Raw genomic sequence first — 9,697 nt, forward strand, 5'->3', positions numbered from 1 at the left:
CCCCCCATTTTGTATGCATTTAAAGAAGAAAGTTCTCAAAGTCTGTCAAGACGATTGTCCTGTCATTGCACTAAGAGCCCTGCTGGGATAGGAATGATTAGAGCATTTTCAGACTTCCCTGCTGCTAATACCAACCTATTTCAGCTCTTAACTGGCCACGTGCCATGTAGGTTTGTGGCAAAGATCCATGGTTTCAGTTTCTTTTGCTCTATGAGGTACAGTGGTTCACCTGATCTCCACTGTGAGCTGATGGAACCAAGATCTAACGCCCACCACAGCATTCAGTCAGTCTCTTCTACTGACAATGTATTAAAAGACAGATCAGCTGTGCTTTGAGCCTCTTTAATCTAGCTTTATACCAGCCCCTTTTACACAATCCTGGACAGATGATGAAAACAGACTACGAACACCAAGATACCCAAACAAACACACTTTTTCCTCTGTTAAGCCAGAAATAAATGTGTTAAGTTTTGATATTCCTGCAGCCACTTAAATGTAGAATTTCAGAGAAGGAGAAAAGGGATGGACTGTCAATCTACTACCTGATTTTCTCCACTGCACCTCTGAGAAGAGAGGGATCCTGAGAAAGCCCAATGCGGTGAATGCCATTATAAGAATTACAGTTCAAGCCCACCCGCCCCACATGAGCGCTCTGAGAATTGAGGCTCTAGAGGTCAAAACCTAGATTGGCTTACACAAATATTTGCCCCCTTGTTTGATCTTTTGGTGAAAACAGACAAATTATAAAGTTGAAAGGTCTAACAAAGGTAAGATATAATAAGATTGCTGCTGTTACAGTCACATGAGAAGCACGAGTGGATGAACTAAAAAAGTGTTCTTCATTCATCTACCTACCAATTTCTGGGGAAATCATATTTATTAATTAATTATTCCCTCAGTCTAATCATAGCCTTTCTTTAGCAATGAACGAAACTTGTGATCATGGTCACTTTGCTTTCTGCAGGAGAGAACCTAACCCGCACACGTCGTTCCATGGGATCATGCCAGGAGATGACGATTTGAATAGCCCACAAGGAGAAGTTCCAGTACTACCCCGCTACTCTGCACTTGCTTCTTTTTGTGCTGCCTTCTTCCCAGGGGCCTGGTGTTACACCCTGCTTAAAATCTCCAAGTGCTAAAACATCTGCCCAGACTTCAAAATGTCCCTGTAAAGAAAGATGCAAATTTGGCAGAATATGGTATGTGAAGGATCTTTCACCAATTACCTGGCATGATGTTATTGTAACATGTCAATCTAAAAAGCCCAAATCCACAAAGTCAATAATGTTTTCAGAGATTTGATGGCTTACAAACAAGAATAGGGATTTCCATCAATAGGGGGTAGAAGTCAGGGAGAACACAATGGTTATGAGCAAGCATGTGACAGCTAACAAAGGTGTGCACACACTTCCCTCAGCAAACCACAGATTGTGTTGTAAAACACTGCAGTTGGTGTAGCATTGGAAATAGGCCAGCGCAACCAGAACGATGATACACTTCTTGCATTGTCATCTGACTTGATAGGCACTGTTCGAACACAATCTGTGAGTAATCTTAGTTTGCCACAGAGACCACCAGAGGGTAAGAATCTGATTTACATTCAGCGGTCTGAAAGGTCACAGCAATGATGGTACTGCAGATTACTTGCAGGTATGACAGCAGCATCAATTGAGACTGTAATATTAAGTGTTTGTGTGTATCTCTGTATATAAGAATATACGTATAGTTCTGTGAGAAGGAAACTAAATAACTGCTAAATACCTTTCTGCATTAAAACCGGGAGACAACTGGATTTCTGCAGAAGTTGCCATTAAGATGACTTCTTCTATGACTAGGGAAGCATAACAACCCTGAGTGGGAATTAGTATAGGATAGTACTGGTACTGTGAATGTATCAGTTCACAAGGGAAGAAGGAAGGTATGTAGCACTAACGTACTGGAGTCCTACCTGAAAGGCTGCAGAAAATGAGGAGAGCCAAACATGCCCAGAAGACAAGCTCTTCGGTTGGTTATAATTCCTATGTGACCCAAGCTGCTTTTGTGGGAATGTCAGCTTGACTCATCAGTAAATTGTCTTGCATGCAGCTACAGTCCTGGACCATATTCTTGTCCCCCTTTAACTCCTCTAATTGCTTTAAAATTCTGAAGGATGCTCAGCATTTTAATTAACTCCCTGTGACTCTTCCCAGAAAACACTACAGTTGAGAAGATTATCAACCGCATGGGATTTCTGGGGTTGAGTCTTGAAAGTCCTCAGACATTTCCAATAGGCAGCAGATATTTACACATCTTTCTGAGTTGGTCCTCTTGATTTTATGACTATTTCCATCACTAACATACATCTTTTTAAAGGTCTACAGATGGACAACTTAGCTGAGAGTGCTGTAGCGTAATAAGCCAGGAAAGAGGGAATACACATGAAAAGGAACAGCCAAACAGTGCTCAGAGCAACTGGGAGGGTATTTAGAGCTTAGTGTAGAAAAACCTCTGAAGCCATTTGTTCTGTGTATGGCTGCAGTAAAAGAAAAAGCAACAAGGACACAGAGATGCATCAACAAAGGGCTGCAATACAAATCACAGGAAGTGAGATGATTTCTCTAATAACTACTTCACAACTGGAATTCTATCCACAGTTTTAAGCATCATGCAGGTAAGTTAGTTTTACTGTAGAGGGGGTGCAACTTTAAAAACCTTGAACCACCTTGGATACTTAAAGATGTGTTGTCAAGACAAGCCAATGCGACTGAATTTATTCTTGCTAGGAAAGAGATAACTTTGAACTGACTGAAGAGAAATATTTCATTTCATATTAGGAAAATTTTAAATAAAGCACAGAGATGTGGGAGAGGGGGAGAACCTGTTCATTACCAGTTTAAATAAAAAACAAAACAAAACTGTGGGCATCATTTCACATTTGGAAATAAAGAGCCAGTACCTCCTGTCAGTGACAGCTATAAAACTCTCATTGACTTCAGTGAAAGCTGCAAGTGTGCATCTAATTGAGTAATCTGAATCACAAAATGTAAAGAAAAATCATTTTGCTTAGAGAGTAATGAATATGCCATATTATGCTGCCAAGTAATAATATTGCCACAACGTCTCAATGAGTTTATGAAACAGATTGATATTTTTATTAGTGGAGAGTAGATTGAAAGAGGGCGACAAAACAAAATGCGGATGAAAAAAGGTAAAAGAAAGCAGGCTTACTGGGCCAAATGGCTTTTTCATGTCCATAAATTGCTAAATGTATTTCTAATTAATTTCCCAATTCAAATAGCCAGAAATAAAGAACAGAGGATTTTGAGTGTGCCATGAACTCAGGAGAGACTCTGTATACTTGGACAAATAATAGTATAAAATAGTTTATGAAACCAGAAGGTTTATGGTCTACAAATAACTTCCATGTATTTTTATTCTTTACATGTACAATATTACTGAGGACTGGATGATAGCTTTTCACTGCTGCCTGGTTGACTTCTTCCACATACACACCCAAGGTAATGATGATATTGATCCTGAAGAGACATTTTTTGAGACAGATAAAAAAGCCACACAACTGAACTAATAGAAAGGGCCTAGCAACTTAGTGGTAAAGCTGTGGTCCTTTAATTGAATAGCAATTGGCTATACAGTTTAAAACATACATCGTAATATCTTCAGGAGTCTGGGATGAAGAAGAAAAAAAAAAAAGGAAAAAAAAGAGTAAGACATCTAAAAGATGACTTATGGCAGTTAGTGCCTTTAACAGCCCTTTAGATAGCTACCATGTAAATTTTTAGGCATCCAAATATTATTTAAATCCAAAAATATAAGATATGTGTATTTGTCAGTATAAACATGAGACTCACTAAGAAAATGCTTCTGATCTTTAGGACTTACAGCATGCTCTTTTTTGGCTAAATGTGCAATTCAAAACGTGCCTAATTCCTAAAATCCATATATGTGACACTGCCTGGGTTTCCATGACTACTGCTCTGAAAACCATATTAATTATTCAAGAGGTCCATGCCATTCTCCCTGCGTTCCATAAGGAATGCTGGGAAGCACTGTCTGCCTTCATAGAGCAATACAGATATTTAAAAGGACTGCATCGCTGGCTCTGAATACCACAGATATTTTCTTACAGCACTATGACATCTGCATGATAGGTCCCATAAATATTATTTAAACATTCCAGTACATCAGTAAAAAAAACCAACAAAAAACAAAAAACAAAACCCCTAAAGCAGAAAAACTCTCCTCTGCTTTTTTTTCTTCTATATTTCAACAATCTTCCAAAAGGTGCTTTAATTCTAGTCTTTGTTTATCATCCTGATATAATCCTATTTTAAACAAAGTCAGCTAGCTTGCATGCAGTAGGGATTAATTGCCTATGTTTTTCTAGAGGATATAGTTTCAAATTGTGAAACTTATATTAATCAAATTTCTCACATCAGCTGTGACTAAGCAGCTGTTTGCCATATCTGTTGATCTCTGTATGTTTTAATAACCATAATCAGCATAAGGAACATTCTTTACAGATAACGTTATCAAAACACACTGTAACAAAGTAAGGAATGTCAATGTTCAAGCAGTACATACCACCGCCGACGTCCTGTCACAGCGAAACGATCAGTGCCAATCACACGAGAGCAGCACGGGCGCATTACAGGGCCAATTACTCAAAGGCAGAGAAGAAAGGAAAGTGGGCCAGATCCTCTTCTCAGTGGAAGCCAGACAATAGAGTTACCCCAGATTTATACCTGTGTGACTGAAAGCATAATCTGGCCCAGCATCAATCTTCCCGACACAGAGTCGCTTGGGATCTCAGATTGGCATATATGTAATACTCAGGCAGCCCTTACGGAAAAAGTCCATAGAATGTAAGAGAAAATGATAGCTTTTCTGCAGAATTTTTAAGTCAAACCACTATATAAAATGCCACTGCTGACATATATTCTAGATCTCAATTAAATGCTCTGTATTCCTTCCATCTGCAAAAATAATATTCTCTATTAATGTCTATGTTAGGTAGCATTTTTCTGTTAAAAAAAAAACAACAACTATTTAGTTTTTCCTTCCAGATCGTCCAAGTTGCAGCCCTATTACGTTCTCCAGTAACATCTATAGAATATCTGAACGCGCTGCTGACCTTTTACCTAAAGTGGGGATTTAAATGCAGTTGGTAAGGTGAATCTGAATTTCCCCAAAGCATGCATACAGCCTTCTTTTAGTCCTGTCACCACATAAAAAAGCCAAATGAACAACAGGGAAAACAGAGCTCCAGATTCAAAGCCTATTGAAGTCAGAATACCATGAACAGATCCCAGACTGACACTCCCTGAGCATGATCAAATACACAATAGTAAACAAACCAAGAAGTGCAGAAATATTTTTAAGACTCAGAATCACGGGAACACACACCGTGCCTGTGCATGCCTCTCCCAGTGTACTGTCTCTTTACGGCACTCCTCACACTCGTAACATTTTACAAGCTGGTCTGCACCCTCACGCAGGTCACAGTGTAGTGGCAGTGCAGGAGCAGGATGCAGGACTGAGACGGCAGTTTTGTCCAATAATCTCCCACATCCTGCATCACCTACTTACCCTCTATCAACATCTGCCTCCTCTCCCAGTGTTTGCTGGATGAAAATCTCTCCCCCTTTGGCTATGTACAGCACCTAGCACAATCCTCATCCTCCCCCAATTTAGCTGGAACATCAAGACATCATTACAATATGGCTAATATACTATTACATACAATAATAATTTCCAATTGCCTATTTCCAGGGTTTGTTTGTGTTTTTTTATCTTCCTCCCAAACACATTTCACTAACAGGGCACCATCATTACTATTATTATTTACTATTCAGATTGCAGCTCTAGCACCCACAGTGCTCATTCTTTATTACTCCCAAGTTCTCACTTGCCATACCAAGTGCTCCATCCAAATACAGATAAAAAGTAATTTCCTCAAGAGCAAGGTGTGAACTGAGCATACTTAATTGTGCACTGTTATATCAACTGTATAATGTTGCAATAAAATTCAAAAACAATGTGATTAAAAATTATACCAAATGAGGATACCAAGGTGCCATAGCCAGTCAAAGCACATTTATCCAATCTAAATTATATGCTAAGCAAATAAAATAAACAAGCGATTTGCTAATTAAAGTGCACTCTCATGTATCCTGTAACCACCATAAATTATACAGCAACATTTAATTTTTTGACTGTTTAGCAAGGTTTATGACTGCTTTACTAAATTAAACGCAGAATGAAAGGGGCAAATTAGTAGGAAAGCACTGCTTTTTCCCTCCCATTTCCTTTTAGATTTGTTTTTTCCATAGTTTGTTTTGTTTTGTTTTTTTAAATAATCGCACCTTCCTACAACAGTATCTTAGTTTTACTATGGATCTTCTCCACTTTTACTGCCAAAGTGTATGTTCTACCTGATTCAATGACAGCTATTTGCTTTTGCAAATTTTCTCCAGTAGGGAAGTCAGAGCATTTTGTTTATCTTATTTGAATAATCCTTTAATAAGAATTCTATGCTCAAAGTCCCCACATTTGGTCAATGACAAGAATGGTGGTTTTTTCCCCTCAAATAAGATGAAGATTTTCAATCCTTTCATTTCACCCAAAACAGACTGCCCAAATCACAAATGGCAGCTGACTGGGTTCTAGTCGAAGCTGTCAGCCTTCCATCATCTGGAGTCAAATGCTGAAGGCATTCCTGGATTCCACTTGAGGGGAGCTGTGAACAGTTGGGGTTTGTTTTCTTTTAAAGTATAAGAAAAGTCTCAGACGCTCTGTTCGCCTGGCAACCAGGTCAGCTGTGTTTTAGACTTCTCAGAAACAATGTTTTATCCCAGAATACGGTCAGGTAAAGAGAAGGGGGGTTGGGGGGTGGAAACCACTGTTCAACCCCTTACTCTACTCAATTGCTTTGCAGCTTCTCTGAAAACTACAATGGGATCAGTTATGGGATCTGACTCTATCCCAGTTTCTCCCTTCCCCATTTTCCATACCACCTCTTCCCTTAATGAGAGGCACCCAGACCCATAATGAAAGGCAAAATGCCAATAATTAATAGAGTATGGAAGCAAAGTGGTTTATTCTCATATTCATGCCCAATACCCAAAGATTAACATTCCTCAAAATCATCCATCTATCTGAACTTTAGAGACCATCTATGACTAATGTGCTCTTGTAAGTTAAAATGAGAGCATCAGACCACAGGACAACCTTTGTAGTTGGCCAACATTATCTCTAACAATAAAACAGAAATTAATGTCCAGCGGTATTAGCATTGGAGCTGATGTTCTGTACCCAACAGTTACCTGCAAACTCCCCCAACCACTGCATACCACTGGCACACTAAACCCTCTATACATCACAGACTGTTTAGCCTTCCTGGGTAGCAGTGCTGCTGAGACAGTTTGGCAGATTCTGACGCATTCTGCGTTCTAAAGAAACGCAAATCCAAACCAACACAGAACTGCCAAGACAATGCAAGAGTTTTATGCAACCGTAAAGATGATTAAGAGCAAGAAAATCTTTCAGTTGAAGCCCACAATCACTCCAGGAAGCCCCAGATGGCTGTATCCAAACAGGGTACAGAAACCGCTACTGTCACAACCTTCTTAAAGAGGCTTTGTTGGAAACATGCAACATTAACATTGTCATGTCAGTAAATTCATCCAAAAGTTAGAATCTTTGTAGAGCTGTTTTTTCTAGAATATCCTAGAAATTAATGCATATGCTAGAAGAAAATCGTCGGTAGATACTCTGCACAGAGTGGGGCTTCTTACAACAAAGCAACTGAGGAACACTTTCTCCAAACCTTTTAGTTGCACTTTAAAATAATATGTTTCATACATGTCTTCCTTTCACAGCAACCAAGATGAGTATATTTGTACTTTGTTGGTTATGGATGCCTTTTTAATTGGTATTACTTTGCTGGGAGGATCAGTGAGTTAGCTGCTTTATGCACAATGCTGCCCAATTTGCAGTTTTGCTGCAAGACCTTTTCCCTTAGAAATACTCCTAAATTCCTGCCTTCAATGAAAACTGCCTCTCGCTAGAACAAGGAAATAGTTTTGCTATCTAATCTGCCTCCTGAAACCTTGCCTAAAGACAGCTCCTGCTTCAGTGGTAATTTATTTTTTGGAAAACGGGGGGAAAATGCATTTCTTCTTGTCTTTCAGACCATCCTTTTTCTAATTTTTCCTGCTGACTGGCATTTAATAATATTGCTTCTGCAATAAACAGAAAGCATTAGATTCTCTTGAAAACAAAATGTTGCAATTTTTTTTTTTTTTTTAAAAAGCAATTTCTTCTTCTTACACGTGAACAGAGATATGTTAGCTAGAAAACATCCATTATGCCTTGCCCATGGGGGGGGTGTGACATCATCTCTCAAACCTCTGCTTATGCCATGTGATGTACAATAATTTTAAGTACTAGACAGCAACAGTCCCTGCAATCCTGCAGGTTTAAGGATGAATCATGTTTTCTGCTCTCTGAATTATGACACCATCTGCTTTGATTTTTGGGATTGGAACCAGATCTTGGACTAAGAAAGTTGATGCCAACAGCTTGTGAAGCCAGTGCCCATCAAAAAGATGTGGTGGTTTTAAACTGAATGGCCCATGTCAGTGAGTGTTGTTAGGCTAAACACTCCAATGCAGAGACACCATGTGCTAATTGAGAGGAAACAGCAGATGCATAATTCAGGGTTATAAAATGGATTTACTTAGCATAGGTGAGGTTCTAGACTCAGTAATATTTGGTCCAGCTGTTTATCAAACTTAGCACATTTACATATGACCTTCTTCAATCCCTCCTCCCCTCCTGCCCGAGTGAGAAAAATCAATAGCGCTTTGTTGTAGGGTTATGAGAAATTCCAGAAGTGCAAGATGAGCTACTCTCTCGGTTCAACCCTAATAGCCAATGGAGCTCAAGGGAACTCACAATTACCAGGGCTATGGCTCACTATTTCTGTGTTGTTATGACTTAAGGATATTTTAATGCTGGAAAAAAAACAGTTGCCATCACTTCCAAATTTCTTTCTGCAAGTTAGTTACTTATCATGTCCTGGGAAGCCTTCCTGTGAGGCCTGAACTCTCGGACAAATGGAATCAGAAAGTCCCCCCACCTACTCCTCCTCCTCCCAACATGCAACAGCAAACATTTTTAAAGTAGAAAACAGTGGCAGAAAGTATTTTTAATTAATTCCTTTAATTAATTCCTAAATTATTTAGAAGAGCCCATTTTACAGGAAAAAACATAACTAAGTTACAATACAATTCAAGCACCTTGTTTGTAGAATGGAATTCTTCACTGTTTTACCATTGTAAAGCCAAAGTAACACCACAGGACTGAACTGTATTACACCAGATTTCCAGAAAATAAAGGAGACCGCAGCCCTGCCCGTTGACCTCTGCGGGATTTTTGCCTAAATGATTATTGCAAAATAAAGCCTTCTGACATAAAGAGGAATGAAACTGAATTTTAAAAGAAAAACGTGTAACAGAAAATGCAAGGCAATTATCTGATTACTAATAGGAAGAGGTACAGAGCCACGATGTATAATGTTCAAGGGATTATCCAGCTTTGAATAATGCTTGCTTAACAGCTGCTACCGAACTGTGGTTTGTGTACTTGGCAGAGAGTTTCATTAATGATAATCTACAGTGTTTACAGCCCATAGGCC

The sequence above is a fragment of the Aptenodytes forsteri genome, unplaced genomic scaffold (genome assembly GCF_000699145.1).
Source record: "Aptenodytes forsteri isolate BGI_AS27 unplaced genomic scaffold, ASM69914v1 Scaffold143, whole genome shotgun sequence".
NCBI lineage: Eukaryota > Metazoa > Chordata > Aves > Sphenisciformes > Spheniscidae > Aptenodytes > Aptenodytes forsteri.